This window comes from Opisthocomus hoazin, chromosome 8 (genome assembly GCF_030867145.1).
Source record: "Opisthocomus hoazin isolate bOpiHoa1 chromosome 8, bOpiHoa1.hap1, whole genome shotgun sequence".
NCBI lineage: Eukaryota > Metazoa > Chordata > Aves > Opisthocomiformes > Opisthocomidae > Opisthocomus > Opisthocomus hoazin.
Genome location: NC_134421.1, coordinates 29511375 through 29527400, shown reverse-complemented (window position 1 = coordinate 29527400; position 16026 = coordinate 29511375). Strand labels below are relative to the sequence as shown.

General features: G+C 38.7%; 1 protein-coding gene across 4 annotated transcripts in view; it reads left to right on the top strand.

Annotated features, from left to right (window-relative positions):
- Window positions 1-16026, top strand: part of SYT1 (synaptotagmin 1) — a 359923-nt gene that overhangs the window by 201022 nt on the left and 142875 nt on the right. The gene's annotated exons all lie outside the window — the stretch shown is intronic.

The window sequence follows — 16026 nt, the reverse complement described above, 5'->3', positions numbered from 1 at the left end:
CCAGGTGGATTACATATAAGATATCAGCATCCTCCAGGTTAGTAACAGAGAACATTCTTTCTAATAAGGAATAATCACCTCTACATGGTAAAGCAAATCAGTGTGCTCAGCTCTTTTCTTAGACAATTAAATTATAAATCAAAGTCTCATTAAAGCAGAAGAGGTACTTCAGTATGTTTTTAAGTGGGGTGGTGTCATTTCAACTGGTGTCATGTTTCTGTGGGCTGAAATATTAACACTTCTGAGGCAAAGTCCTGCTGGTTGTGTGGAGCCTGGTAACTTCATAGAGAGGGATGCTGCCTCTAGTCAAAGCGTATGTGCGCTAGCCAGCTTTCACCCAACAAAATCCTGACTGGATTAAAGCACCGTGTCACTCTTTATTTAGCATTCTCTTGCCTTTTTTGTACACCGTATATCCAAAGCTGGCTTCTGGGACAGCAACAACTTTGCAGCCGCTCTGTACATTCCTTCCTATTCCACAATGGACCTGCATCCTTTTATTCATGGCCTCTGGACCACTGCTTCACTCTGTAGCTTTAATACAAGGCAGTTTAAAATTTTGTGCAACTTTCCACAATTTATCCACTTTTCCACTTTTTCAGGTGAAAAGGACCTTTGGTCATTTTGAAGAAACAAGGTCTTTAGCTAAAAAGGAGCGTGATGGAGGTGTTGTAATAGGATGTGGCCTAGCGTACAGGATCCAGTATTAGAGTTGATGTTGTTCAGGGCATCTTCTATAGATATTTCAATGAATAAATGCAATTAATATAATTAATTCACAGTTTCTTCTTTCACATAATTTTAGCTTTCTGTGCCAGAATCATTTTTATTCCACTATATTAAATCTGTATGACATTCTATGAAGTTGTCTTCGTTGCTGAGTTTTTACTACGTCATATCAGAATAATTCTTAGTTTGACCAAAATCCCTCCATAGCCTAAATAATTACTCTTATAAATTTATTCTACCTAATATCTACCAGAAATAACACAAGTTTGAGGTCATTATAGCATCTTTAACTTTTTAGAAGACTTCTTACTTTGCTTCCTTGTGATTTTTTTCCCTTAAGTCTGTTGGATAGTAGATATTTAAAGGCTCATAGAATCTCTGTACAATTCTCAATTTTATACATTTTTTTTTATTCTGTTTTTTATGACTGCTAATTACTTTTAAAATGTATGATACGTGCTGTGGACAGTATATCTCAGCAGTAAGCATGTTGAATAGCAGAATAATAGCAAACATTTCCACTTTTAATAGTTTTCAATCTGCCTCCAAGTAAGGGAGATATGTTTTGTTTTCATAATGTCATGGACTGTACTGTTTCACAGGTGTTTACAAAATAGCAACTTGGGTAGTCTTGAATTGGGTTTCACTTTGTATGAGCACTCAACTTCTGTAGGTCTTGGATTAAGATCTCCAGGGCCTGTGAAGAAGTAAGGGTTACCTAAGGCTGGCTAGGAGAATTATAATGCTATTGCAATTTGCCGAGTATCCTATTAAAGTGATAAATTACAATTTTTTCTGTTGAATTTTTATATCATTCCAATGGCCATGTAATTTATTATTACATGCTATCTGTGGTGGTTCTGAAACTCTGTATTTATAGTCTTTAGAAGGGAATTTCTTGTTTGCAATTAGATTTCATGGACTCAAAGAACAATTTCAGTAGAATTTACTGCTTATTTCGTTCTTTCTATGTTTGACTGAACCTTTTCTTTTAGAGGTTGAGGATGCATTTGTTTTGTAGTCTGACAAAGAAACATATCTATCTACATATATAAATCATAATTAGGTATATTTTTACCAAGATACTGTGCTATATGGGAATTTTCCTAAGTAGAAAGCATTTTTTGAGACAAATATACGTTATTTTTGTTGCATTTATGTGAAGTTAAAATGTTGTCTAGTGTTGCTATGGTTAACATGACATTTTGGGTTTCCGGCATAGGTGAGATTTGTTCCACATTGCTTTAGCAGTTAAAGACAATAATATGGGGATAGGGGGAGAGGTTTTTTGTTGAACCACTTATATTGTTATTTTCTTTGTTTTATAAAGTCATTTAGATTCTCTAGTCAAGTTATTTATATTCAGAACATTTTCTGGTACTCACAGAGGACATATAATAGAAAATATTGAAGGTCTCATGGCAGCAATATATGCGATAGGCAACTCAGTTTTGTTTACTGTATCTAGGAATTTTTAAACAGCTCCATTACAAACTGTACCACAAGTACAAGCATGGGTATTTTATTAGCTGTTATAAACTGGGGTACTGGTTTCAGAAAAAAACTGCTTAACATTATGTGATAAAGGCTGACTGTGAAGGATGAAGATTATGCAAGGAGCCTTCATAACGAAGTTGTATTTATAAATAGAATATGAAAGCCCATTTTAAATTGCCTCATAAAATTTGATGGCTTTAAACAAACCTTTGTGCCAAACAAGCCAGTCATCTTGTTTTCTAGATGCATGGATTAGAGCAGGATTACTCAGTGAGTAGGAGACACAGACCAGAAGTGGGTCACAAGGATCACACCAGCTAGCGGACAGAATCCAGCAAAAATCCCCCAGTCTCTGTGACAGAGCAGAAGCCTTGAATGAGGGCTGGAAAGCTATGCATCCCTAACAGTTGTCCTGCTCTTACTGCTGCCACTGCTTCTCCTGCTGCAGGCTGGCATGTGTGTGGTACGCTTTGGACCCAACCTGCTTGCATGTGGGACCCATTTCTGCCAGTTTTCATCCACGCTGAGATGATTACCAAAACCTGCCTCCTGTAGTCACCTCAGGTTACCATGCAAACTGGGGAGACAGTGAGAGGAGGAGTTTTGTTTGGAGACTGTGAGCTGACCATGGTGGACAGAGGTGACAATCCAGGAGACCACTGTGGGCTCGAGCACCTTGCCCTCATGGTCACCATGTTGTGCTGCTGAATCTTGCCTTCTGGCTGCCTCCGGCGATTTCTTTAGTGATCCATGGAAAGGAACAACAGAGTGTTATCCTTGGTTGTCTTTCTAAGTAATATGGCTCCCTAAGAACCGGGTGTTAGTGCTGGAACTGAAATTCCTTGAAGTCAGTCCTGTGCTGGGGTGCCTCTGACCACCTCGTTCCTAAGTCTGTGTAGCTGTATGTGAGAAAAAGGAGTCAGGGGGAGAAAAAGCTCCTTGCCCAGGCTTGTGGAGGACTGTTCACCCTGCCTGACAGTCTGTCAATGGAAATGGAGAGATGCTCCATCTTGAGAAGATGCGAAGGCACCCCTGGAATCCATTGCTGTGCTTTGAATGCCTCATGTAGACACCTTGTGCATGGCATTAGACAGTGACGAGCATGCCTTCTCCTCGCCTCTCCCTGCTCCTTGGCCCTGTTCCTTTTCCCAGAGGAAATCTGCCTCCCGGCATCCTGGGGAGGGGAAGGGTGCTCAAGGAGAGAGGCCACTCTGCAGGGCATGAAGTGACTTCACACAGGTTTAAGGTGCCAAGTCCATAGGTTCGCACCTTTGCCAGAAGATGGCAAAAAGTAAAAATAAATTATGATTTCTCTCCCTCCTTCTTTCACTATTTAAATATGTAAGCCAGCATATTCAGCAGTATTGTGCAATAGGAGGGATCGCGACAAGACTTCACACTTTTTCAGTTGAAAGATCTGTAGGATGTGTTCTAAGGATGGTGACTGAAACACGTAGACAGTATGAGAGAGCCTCAATGTTGAGTAATTTTTGTTTATTTATTCCTTGCACTTTTTACTTTCCTGCTTGTGACCTTTCTTAGGACTTGTGACTCATCCCTTTGTTGCACTGTTTTCCCCTCTTCTGTATTTCACCTTTTCTCATAGAATCTGTTCTCTCACTTTTTTCTTCTTTTGTTTTTCTGTTCTGTCTCCTGAATTGCACTCAACAATCACACCTCTCTGCCTGTCACCTTCTTCCATGACTATTTTACTACCTCTAGCACTTTTTAAGCGCTTTATCCTTCTAATTTTATCCCTTAATACTTGCCCTTTTCAGGATTTCCTTTTCCTTCCCATCATAGATGGTTTTAGGGTAACATTTTCCGTGCAGATTTGTCTGCTCCCCATCAGCAGTAGTACTGAATTCCCTCGGCAGCAGGAGTGGGCAGATGCTAATTCTGTCCTGAGGTAGCATCACCTGTAAAGAGGAGAAGGAAACCTGCATCTGAATTCAGCCCAGACTTTTCTTTCTCCTGTTGGTACTGCCGGTGTCAGGGGAAGGAGTTGACTTCAGAAGACTGAAATGTCAGTCTGAAACATCGGTTGAGGTCAAAGAGGAACACAGCACTAGTCCTTTTAAATGCTCACTGAGTTTAAATGTTAATTGAGCTTTGTGAGATACAGGGTTGGGGGATTTATGGCCTCACAGGTCTTTAATTCCATGTCCATTACTATTTAATTAGTTATTTCTCTCACAAGAAGTTGAGTTCTGCTTTTACTTTTTCTAGCGTTTGATCACTACACACCACAATCTTATTATCCAGAGTCTCTTAATAAATATTACATGGCAACAGAAGACGGTGGAAAAAGTTGTGTTCTAGTGGGGTGCACTGAATATTGGAATATTGCATTAGGCTCCACTGCTTAGACATTACTTTGTCAAGTTTTCATTGATTTTGTATAGATTTCTTGAGTTTTTGTGTACCTCTTCTTTCTTCTGCGGTGGAGAAAGGGATCAGTGGATAAAAATCTCTTCACCAAGACAGAGCAGATAAGGCTGAAAAGGCATTATTTGGGAATGTCACTTCTGGATACTACCAGCCCTCATATGCAGTTGTTCAGATGCATCCATCTCCATGTACAAACCTACACAGACTACTTTTTTTTTTTTTTTTAAATAAAGCTTATCACCAAAGAGAGGGCTATGTTTAGGTCAGAAAAACGTTTGGCATCAGGCAATAAAATTATTCTTCAACTTTTAGTAATTGTTTTCTATTCTGTCTCTTCAGTTCCTTAGAAATGCTTCACAAAGCCAGGCTCCTGAGGTGCCAGGAGCAGACACTGGGAAGGGGTTCAGCAGGCAGGGCTTAAAATAACACTTAAATGTAGGTGCGTAATGAAGAGAGGGTAAAGATGATCATAGGTAGCAGCTCCACAAGGCAAAACTACCTTTCACAGTAATTGTAGTGGCCTGCTTGTGTCATCATGGGTTCAGTGCCATTCACGCTCTCTGCTTTCTTCTGAGGCTATCTCTCTATCAATCTTTTGGCAATAACAGCAGATGCACTTAGGAGTAGTATGATGTGTCCAGATTAAGAAGAGAATGCTGAAAAATAGGAAAACATCTAATAAGATCACCAGGGGACTGGAGAACCTGAATTTTAGAAAAAGAACAAGATTGTTCACTCTAGCAAAAAGAAGACTAAGAGAAATACTGAAAAATATTGATGATATAAATACTAGCAGAGGAAAAATAGTATTGAAGCTAAAAGACAACTGTGGCCATGACTAAACTTAGACTGGAAATTAAAGGAAGCTTTCCAGCCATGAGTACAATAAGATTCAGGAACAATCTTCCTGTAAGTGTAAGAAAAGAAACAACTGGAACTGAATTTAAGAGGATTTTGAAAAATTTCTAAAAAGTGACGAATGACGCTGTGGAGTACTGGAATGTCAATTTAGTTGCCTTATCTCCCAGCTAACTTTCACTTTGGACTACATTCTTCAAAAATTGATGAGTTTTTAGTGTTTTTATAATATTTGAGAGCATTTTTACAAAATGCTTGTTTACACACATATGCATCATCTCTTATGAAAGGTCTCCTGGGAAGCATTTTTTTGTAGAATTCTGTCCATGGAAGCATTCATTTAACCCTCTTCATGTCCTCTGAGCTATTTTCACAGGGGTTTTTTTGGTTTTTCTTATTAGTAAGCAGGAGGTGCTCTGTTGTACCAGTTGGAATTATTTTGGAGCCTGTACAAAAATTGACAACTTTTTCTAAAAATAAAATTTAAAAAAAAATTGCTGATTCAGAGTATCTTACCCATCTGACACAATTAGACTGAGTTCTTTCAACATGGGGACAGTGAACTAAGTTTGTGCAACTGTGTGAATCAGTCATTCTCAATAATAGCAGTTTTCAGAAGCTTTATTCTTTCCACTTTACTTGTTTTTTGGTGTAATTGGATGAGCATTGTTTAAGCTTATCCACACACTCCGGTAAGATGTTGTGTTCCAGAAAATGAGTGCTTCGCTTTAAGACTGCACCTCTAACAGTCTCCAGTCTGTAACTCCTGTGCATGACCCTATTTTGTCTGCCATTGTCACTGGGTTGCCCTTAATTATATTGATATATTCAAAGATTTCCCATATGTAAAAGACTAAAATGCTGCATCATATTCTGCTACTATGTTTTTCCTTCCATTTACATTTCTTAAAATGCCTTGGAATTTTGTCATAGTGCCTTCATACATATGTATGACATGCCACTGCAGAAGACAGAACTCTTTATTTTTAGAACTTATGAAAAATGCATCCAAACTTCAAAGATGAATTAGAAATCAAGATTTCTGATTAGATATGTTGGGATTCAAATCATATGAGACCACTAGAATGTAGAAAATAAAAAGGGTGCTATTAATGTGTCTTTAGAGAGAGAAAATGTCTTGCATAAGTCTCAAGCAGTCTTCTAAGCATTTGGGAGACAGGAAATACAAAACATAAGCTAAAACGACAATGTTGCTGCCTACAGTTTGTAGCTTGTGATAGTTTTAATATGATTTTATATTGTTTCTTTCCTGCAACATCACTGAAGATGTGAAGTGTCCTGGAATAATCTGAGTTCTGTATACGAGAATTCGCTGAAACACAAACAGAAACAAAACATGATGTAGTGCCATGATTTAAGATTTCTGTAACTATTATGTGTTGGCATAAACAAATTTTAGGATTTAACTGCTTTTATATTTTTTTTATATTTATAATAAATGCGACATTATTATCTGCTCTTTCTGGAAGTATTTGTTTTGTTAGCAGGTGAAAATCCACTAGTGGTTTTTGTAAAGTTGGAAATTTTTTATTAACTTTCAGCTCTCAGAGATGTACAAATTTAAAGTCTTTACAAATGAATGACTTCTATTAGGAATTTGAAATGTAAATCAAATATTAGAGCCCATTCCTAATCTGTGCTTATGAAATTTTACAGTATTTTATATTGCAAATATTTTGTCTGATTTCTCAAAAATTTAAGAGCTTCTATTGTGAAACTTATTGTGCTTACATGTCTGTTGAATTGAATAGCTACGTAGAGCTAGTGGTATAATACCAAAAAATTACTGAATAGAACTTATTCTAATTTTTGAAATGTAAGCATCTTGAGATGAACAAATAGAAATGTCAGAACTGCGTACCCAAGGGTAGAATTTGCAAACACGCATTAACACTTTTAGTCTTCTTCTTGGTACCTTTAAGTCTTGTATTTTGTTTTCCTGTTTCCAAGGGAAAAATCCAAGGTTGTTAAATTTGTGAAGATTGTAAGATCTTTGAACTATGTCCAATACCTACAGATTGTGGAATTCATAAGCTTCACCATTTGAAGTGATTCACCAGTTTGTTCTTCCAATGATTATATAGTATGCCAGAGAAAGTCTCTCTTCTGGGCTTAGAAGCTGAACCCACTAAAAAAGCCCTGCTGTGCAGTTTATAAGCTGTGCAGCAGAACAAAGATGTCAAAACAGAATCTACTTCCTTTTTTTACCGAAAAAAGTTTTCTTCATTCAAACTTGTGCTTCTCTGTATTGGGCCAGTGCCCAAATCATGTTTGCCTGCCTAGAGCTCTGCGTATTTACAAAATCTGTGTATTAACCATAGTATTTACTTAGTTCTCACTTACAGTTCTCATAGCTCCTCATAAGACAAGGAAGGTGATTATTGCATGCAAGAAGAATCCCATTTTTAACTACTTATAAAGAGTTTATTTTCTTTAAACATCAAAACATTTCAATCAGATCTTCTCGAAACGGAACAAATTTGCTACAATCTGCGGTTAGAGATGTGCTCAGAAGATACTGTCTTCAGGCATTCAAAACAAGAATGGTGATTATTATTGCATGGCTAATGTGAAGAGATTATTTTCAAACATAAGCTCTTCCTCTTTCCTCTGCTTTATATCCCTGACTTAATAAAAATAAAGCAAAACAAACAAACAAAAAATTCCCCACCAGGCAATAAGAATAGAAAGTTTCATTTAAAGGAAGAGGTGATAGGCAGGAACATACAAAGAAGCTCATGTGATTAGCCTTGAATATGCCAGACACTAGCTGGTGACCGTTAAAATGACTTCAAAGCAATATGCGATACATTACTATAGGAGGGAAGAAGCAGTTATTCTAACATCAGAAGTGAATTGGGTTGTTTAACTTCTCGGCTTCTTGAGCATTATAGCCATTTTAGTATAATTAAATGAAGATGAGTTGAATGACTATTACTTTCCTGTATTTAGAGGGCCTAACCATGACTCATGCTTGGTGTCTAAAGTATGCAATAGAAATGTAGTAGATCTTGGAATATGGCCAAGTGCTGTTCCATGTTTATAAGTATACAGAAGCATAGAGATTTACTATACTAGATTAAACTTATATTCCATCTGGTTTAATATAGGTTAGTACCCATCCAATATAGTATATAATGTCTGGCAGAATTTAGAATCAGATGCTTCAAACAGACATGCAAGAAATCCTAAACCACCTTGTTGTGGAGTAATCTGTCACATGGGAAATTACTCCTAACCCTTTAATGCTGACAGTTTGATAAGTGCACAAAGGAATAAGACTTTGTGGCTTTCCAAGGGTAGTGAAGGTAGTTTCAGAGGAGAGGATTCAGTGGGTGGGAGAAGACTGTTTAGGTCACATTGCAATTCACTTCCCAAAGGGTACATCCAATATATCTCTGTTTACGGAAAATACTTTTTTTCCTCTCACGTCTCAGGAGAGGGAGGTTCTTGGTTGTGTACGCCTAGAACACAATCAAAGAAACTTCTTACAATGTAAAGCCAAAAGAGTTTACAGAGATTTATATTAACAAAAGTTAAAAATTGCTCCTGATAGGTTCTCAAGATATGATTTCCATTTAGCTCTTCAGTACTATTTTCCATTACCAGTGGAAGTGGAGGGCTCAAAATATAGCCAATTAAATTCTCTACAGCATCATTAGGCTGCAATACACAATCAGATGAGCAGGTTTGCTAAAATACAGTCCTTTTTTTTCTGTGCTATTATAATGAATTTTCTTACACAAATCTTTTGCTGGTCCTGTGTTCTAATGAGACAGCCATTGTAAATTAAAATTTCCATCACTCCTAAACAGTTGCGACCTATGAAAAAATACCTGAAAATAATTGTTTATTATTAACTCCAGCTATGCTAAATGAATAAATGTATTTGCTTCTGCTGAAGTGTGCAGCAGTTGAAGTTAGTTACACTCCGCAAAATGAACCACTTCTTTAGCGCATTAGATAGACACAAAGTATCGGGATCGATTTTATCAAATATTTATTTTGCACTGTAATGAACATTCTTTGTTGCTTTTTTTGTTGTTGTTCTAAAAGGACAATCTCTGCATCAAGGACTGTCAGAACTCTTGTCTGCTGTCACTGTGCTGACCCATTCCCGCATGTGTAGGTAGAATGAGTGCTGAAGAGGAGGCATGTTTGCTGGTGACATTGCACTGTCTTCTGAGATTGGGTAATGCAGGCTGACAAAAGCTGTTCTATTAGGATGACGGCGTACCTTAGAAGTTTTGCTGACATGCCTGCGCTGCAGAGATCTGCTGGCATAGCTGTGGCCTCAGTTAGATAAGCAAAGCTAAATAAAGAGAACAGAGGAAGGAAGGGACGGCTGATGAGAGGAAGGGGAGTTCAAAGAAAGAGTTTTGCTGCATAGTAAGAGTTATGAAGGTGTAGGAGGAGATTTTTCAAAGGCATGAATGATAGCTAAGTATCTAAATTTCACTTTCTGCTTCTGAAAATCTCTTCTTAATATTACACAGAGACTGAGGTAGGATAGAGAGGAAGAATAGAGATCAGGAAAGAGAATGTCTGGAGGAGGACTCTGAAGAGATAGGCTGAAGATAGTTAATGAAGCAGAGAAATGTGATTCTTGGGGTAGCATGAGTCACACACCAGGGTAAGGATAACACGAGTGAAATGACAGCCATGAGCAAAGGGAAGAGAAGAGGCTAAAATCACCAAATAGGTGGAAGAAGAAACTTAGCCTTCAAGAAAGGTACAAATCCTGTATTTAAAAACAAACAGACATTAATGCAGGTTGTGCTGGGATATCAGGTGGTGACAGAGTGTCTGTGTCTAACCTTGTCTGCACATAGATGCTGCTGCAGTGCACCACATGGTGTTGGTTCTGATTACCCAAACTGAAGGCCTGTTACAGCATGTCATGGCTTCCACTGAGGCTGCACATGTAGATGTCAGGTGTAAATGCAGCCCTAAATACCTTTTAGGCTACAATGTATATATTTCAGCATAATTCACAACCTTTATTATTGGCCAGATTCTCATTTCACAGCAGGTATTGCTTGGCCGTTTTGTCACAGGATGGTTTGCCACAAGAAGTGTGAGTAGGCTTCAACAGAAAGAAACAAACTTCACCTGCTGTACCACCTTTGCCTGTCAGGAAGGATTAAGTAGAGAAATAAATGTACCTAGCTGTCATGTTTCTAACCACTGCTCTAAATAGGCGATAGTCACCCTTGATAAGCAGAATATAGATACCTAAGACCCCAGTATCCATTTTTTCCCTGCTTTCTTACAACTGGTTTTGTAACAAGGCAAAGTGTGGGCTGTTCTCTTCTTGCGTAGACTAGATTCAGAAACTACTTCTGCTAATACTAAACTGAGCTGGAACGTGGTTGTACTGTAAATCTAAAAGTTCTTGATTCAAGCATTGCAGAGTAATGTAAAATATGTATGATCATATAACTAGAGGTTCTTGTTATGCTAGATAAAAAAGTGGAAATATGAAAGCGTCAGGAGCATCTTTTGAGAGTTTGAGATGATAACGTCAGTGTTCTTGTGGTACAGCCATAGGTAAGTTCCCCCTGAAGTGAGTTCTGACCAGAGGACTTAATGCTGTAGGGCACTTCTTGTCAGCTGCAGTGTTTCAACTCTTAGGATCCCGTTTTGAATCCAGTCCACTCTGTCAGCAGAAAAAGCTGCTGTGTTGAGCTGTTCCCATGTCACAGGCAGCGTGCCTTTCTTGAAGTGTTACGCCATCACAGCATGCTTGGTGAAGTTGCACCAAGGGGCTAAATCACCTCCCTAAGTTTTTTTCCTTAAACTGTCCCCTGCTGATGATAAACTCAGGGGACTGGAATGTGGATAAACAAATAGCTAGAGAAGCAATCACCAAGCTTTAGTCAGGAATCTGCAAACACAAACACTAAGAAATGTTTGTGCAAGAGAGGTAAAGCATAATTGTTGAATCCAAGCTAACAAAAAAAGCATCTTTACATGACACGATTTTGCCTAAAGTTTCACCTTGTGTGCAGGCAAAGGCATCCCAGTGCTTCAGCCCTCCTGATCCTTCCCTTCCTCTTCTACTAAAGTCACAGCCTCCAATTTGTTCCCATTAGCAGCCTACACTGTCAGCCAGTGCCTGGCTGATACTGCAGTTCTTTGCTCTTTAGCATTTCTTCGACAGGAGCTGACAGCGTTTCAGAGAGATGACACTCTCCCTCTTTGGAGACAGCCAGCTGCCCCTATATTTTCTTCTCTCCCAATGGTGTATTTTGGCAGTAGATTTCTTTTGCAGCTGTGACTACAATTTGCATTTGGAGAGTATCGGTTTAGAAAGAGAAGATATTTAACAGAGCTAACAATTATTGTTTTCAAATGGTTGGAAAGGTGAGGAAAATTCCAGTCAGTGCTTGTGCTTGTGGATTAAAAACAAATATCACTCACTGCTATAAATGCTGGTTCTTTCTCCTACTGAGACAGATGATAACGGCTGAAACACAGATGCCACATTAGCCCGGGTTTCAGTGGGAAGGGACTTTCGGTGAGGACTTACTTCTCAACCCGGCTCCAGGTTTGGTAACGTCTTCAAGGAAAGCCGGACTCTGCGTGTGTAGGACAAGGAAGCTGCACTTGTTCCTAACTTCTGAGGAGATGCCTTGGTGTTTTGTACTTTAGGTACTCTGTGAACTGAAAACTGTAGAGTTTGCAAAGGGCAGAAGACAAGAAAAGAATGCTACTTAATATGTGTGAAAAGAATTAGATAATGCACTTTTCCATTTACAGAAAGTCTTTTTTGTCTGGGTTTAAACAATTTTAAATTATCCTATTTGGTTTTGGCTGAAAAAATATGAACAGAATGAAGTTCAATATGATGTTGTTTCAAGCTTTTATCTCTTTTTTTGCTAGCAATTAATAATAAACAAGAATTACAGGCTTATAATTAAAGGCTTAGTAGTTGCTGCTTGGTTTAAAATGACCTTGAAGTGGTATTCTTCTTTTCATCTTTCTTTTCTCTTTGCTAATGTACATTCCAGCAGGGCTAATTCCCCTTTTTTTCTACAAAGGCTTTGTTGAAGTGAAGGCAAAACTTTGACTTTCGGCTCTTCATATTTATGATAATCTTTTTCTTGTCACATTCTTAACATGTTACTGCATCCACTTTCATTCCATTGTGAATGTCCCTTGTGCTCTAAGTCCAATTTTCTGCTTTTACCTCACAATGCTTAAACTATCCATTCTATTCTGCTCTGTTTTCATGAAGAACCAGCCCTCAGCAACTAGATATCAGCCTGATACTGAAGATTTCTTCTTTTCACACACTGTAATACACCTTTTGTCTTCCAAAGAGATTTCTGGAGCTCATCAAATGCCTGTGCTACAGAACAATGCATCCGTGTGCTTTCTCTCAAATATCCTTTCTCTTCACAGAATTTTGAAATGCCAACTTATTTATTACTCTCTTCTAAAGGGAAAGCAAACAATTTCATCAATCATCTTGAATCCTTTTGTGCTCCCGTTTTATAACGTGGGTATAATTTCTGGAAAGCTCTTGGCTGCAAGTTTCTGGAGAAAGCCAGGGATTTCTTTAATAATTAGTGCTACATTCATTATAGAGGACGAAGCTCTTGCGAGTAGTGCTGGCATAATCATTTCCTTCCAGTCCTGTGTTTACATGCTTTCATGAAGAAAAAATGCTCATGCCACAAAGCAGAAACACATGTGCTGAAAGAGTCTTAAAGGTCACGCTAGCCTCCCTATATCCTGCTTCTGTTTTGGCTCAGTATCCTCATCTTTTTCCAGAGCAATACACTTTGATTTACAGGGCAAAAAAACATCTACTAGAGGCTGGAAATGGAGTTAAAATTATCATTTGTCTATGCTGGCCGCTTCCTTCTCTCGAGCATGTGGAGCAGCAGAGAGCAGGAACCTTTGCCTTATGTCATCCCCCTTGTTGGCCAGGTTTACCAACCAAGCAGGGGTAGCACCCAGCCTTGGAGGATGTGCATCATTAGTGCTGAAGCTCCCCAACAGCAAGTCTGCTATGCCACACAGTGCTCAGCAGGCCACAAATCACAGAATAGTAAAAATGATACTGTTTTCAGCTAAAGGCTTGAGAAAGAGGCACAGTTGTACACCAGCTATGGTGACCTAAAAACATGGGAACTGAATGCATAACTAATTGTCTTTGTTCTGTGCTCTGTGACAACAGATAATCTTATTTCCCTGTGCACATCTGATCAGTAAGTTTTTGTTTAAATTTCTAAATGGATCCTGGTTATAGGTTAGGGTTTGTGACCAATAAATGATTATAATGCCGTAGCTGTAGGTAAAGCTTCACAATAAACAAAGTAGAGGGGAAAAAAGAAAGCTGAACAAACAAACAAGAAAAGCATTATCACATTGAAGCATTCAGTTAAACAACATGGTCATTAAAGAAAACAAGATCTGAAACAGAACAGATTTTTTAAAATTATATCAGTAAGATGTATATACAAAGCAGAACTCTTAGGTTCTCTCCTGTTCATTTGCTCACTTAAAACTGTTGTTTTTCTGCAAGAATGTTAAGTGTATAGCACTTAGTGTACATGCAGCCCTTCTTCTGATGTCCCAGGTGGACTATTAGCTCAATCAGCTAAATCTACAGGAAAACTTAGAGTGTGTGACAGTGTGCTCTGAGGTGTTCAGCTGCTAGAGATACAGCTGCAATAGCAGTGCCTGCTGCACTGGGTTCAGAAACAACACTGCTGTAACCACCTTGTAACCAATGAAGTGTTCAGAGTGGTCTAAGTTTTATTACCAGTAGGTTAAGTAAAATTTGCTCAGGTTTCCATCCACAAACTTGAAAAACTGGATTATCCTACTTACAGGCTTTTGATGAACATCATTTTCCCCCCAACAAGCCCCAAGTCAACGGTTTAAAACAAAGAGAACTGTACTGGGCAGAGGGAAGAAGCACTCAGAACAGAATTGGGAAAGCCAGCAACAGCAATAAATCAGCCATGCCTATTAAGTAGGATTTCTGTCTCCCCAGGTTGTTTTGGCAATAGCGCTAGCCTTAGTTGCCCTTCTACAGCAGTAAGTGGCTAATGAGGCAGAATGGTCTATCAATCACTGCCTCAGTCAGAGTGCTACTGCAGACTGTTGTCCAAATTTAGGGTAGATCCATCTCTCAGTCTAAAAGGGCACGATGCTCTGGGACTTTACCTGCCATCCTGGATGGGGCACTCAGGAGGACTGCTTTCCGAATTCAGCCCAGGCATCTCAGCTGGCCTCAGTCCACCAGGTTTCTTTCAAAGCTGTGCTGAACTTCCAGCTGGAAGTGGGGAATATTCATGACCCAGAAGGGTCATACCATCAGACAGAGACACCAGACTGCTTTTGTCATCTGATTTATACAAGCAGAGCAAATCCAGGTTGTGGATTTGATTAGAGGATTGCTGATGCTGTGCGTATAAATGCGACTGCTCTCTACAACCTTGGACTGTATCACAGCTTTAGAGCAAGCTTCCCATGTAATATCCGGAAGATGTGAGTACCTCAAGATGGATTGCTCAGCAAGCAGCATGCTGAGTGAGAAGCTGCCTAATCAGCAGGGTATGCTAAAAACAGGAGTGACTCACAAATCCTGCTCCTCCTCTGAACTGTCTCCAGCCCCTTCTTCAAGGTGGTGTTGATGTCCTCTCCTGAAGGCGGGCATGCAAGTCCTTTTGTAAAAAGCTGAACAGCGATGACTCCTCCCTTTCAGAGAAGGGCAAATTAATGGTGGCAACAACACTATTGTGTGTAGAACTCAGTGATGGGAGAACTCACTCAGCGAAGGTAAACTTAGGCTCAGGTCTGTTATCTGTCCAGAGGAATTCAAAGCTACGTCACGTGAGCTTTTTCTGGTCTAGAGAAGAGACTGGAACGTGGCCACACCAAGCATTTCCATGTGCAAAAATGCTGAAGGTTTAAATTTATAAAAATCCATAAATTACCATTCAGTCCTTAACTTTTTTTAAACAAAAAATATCCAAGTAGTTTTTTTTCCTTTTGTTTTGTGACTTCCTCATCTTTATTCTGAAGTTGTTTTCTCTAGTACTGCTCACGCGTGAGTTGCATACAACATTCTTGTGAATGTGATGCTTGCTAGATTGTTCATCTACAGAAATAATTGAAGAACAAGAAATAGTTGTACTAACAGCAGAAAGTAGTGGTTATACTAATACTTTATAAACTTCCTCAGTTTACAGTTATCAGTTGTTAAAATAATTTCAGATATGTATAAGGACATCTTTTCCAAAACACTGTAGGGAATGCATGATTATTCATCTCAAATCAGGATCTTTTTTTTCTTTTCAGTAAAAAAATGTTACAAGTTAGGAATTAATTGTCATGTAATTGATTGATAATTTTACTTCCTGCTGCGTGCGGAAAGCTATTGGATGATGGCGTATCATTCTCAACAGGAGGAAAAAGTATCAGTGATTATGGGACAATTAGTTCCAATTTCCACTATTTTTCTTCCACGTGCTAAGATTGCCTTCAAAATGCAAGTACAGTAATTAATCA